The sequence below is a fragment of the Pteropus vampyrus genome, unplaced genomic scaffold (assembly GCF_000151845.1).
Source record: "Pteropus vampyrus isolate Shadow unplaced genomic scaffold, Pvam_2.0 Scaffold378, whole genome shotgun sequence".
In the NCBI taxonomy this organism is placed as follows: Eukaryota; Metazoa; Chordata; class Mammalia; order Chiroptera; family Pteropodidae; genus Pteropus; species Pteropus vampyrus.
The window spans coordinates 1-468 of NW_011889159.1; positions in this window are offsets into that span (position 1 = coordinate 1).

The window sequence follows — 468 nt, forward strand, 5'->3', positions numbered from 1 at the left end:
TGTAGCATTTCAATTAAATAATGATATATATCTAATGTATATATCAGTGATCAATCTAGGTTTTACAATGTACATATTAACTTAAAATAATCAGTCTTAGTATCATGCTAGCTTAATTTTGGTAATATGTGGAACTGTTCTTCCTACAAACCTCTATTCCCTTTCCCCCTACTATATGGTATTGTTGTTATTGTATTACATCTATTTATGTTGCAAACACAGTATATTTTTGTAATGATTACTTTAGTATCTGTCATTATTTCTTTAGCCTGTTATAGCTTTGCTCCCACCCGTTTTCTTTGTGTTGTTATTGCCAAATATATTTCTATATATAACTATTATAAACTGATAGAATATTATATGTTTATTTTTTGCATTTATTTTCCAATCGGTTAAGAGAAGAATTGAAAAAAAACTTTTATAGGTAATAATTACATAATTACCTTTAACAGTGATATTTGTTTGTAC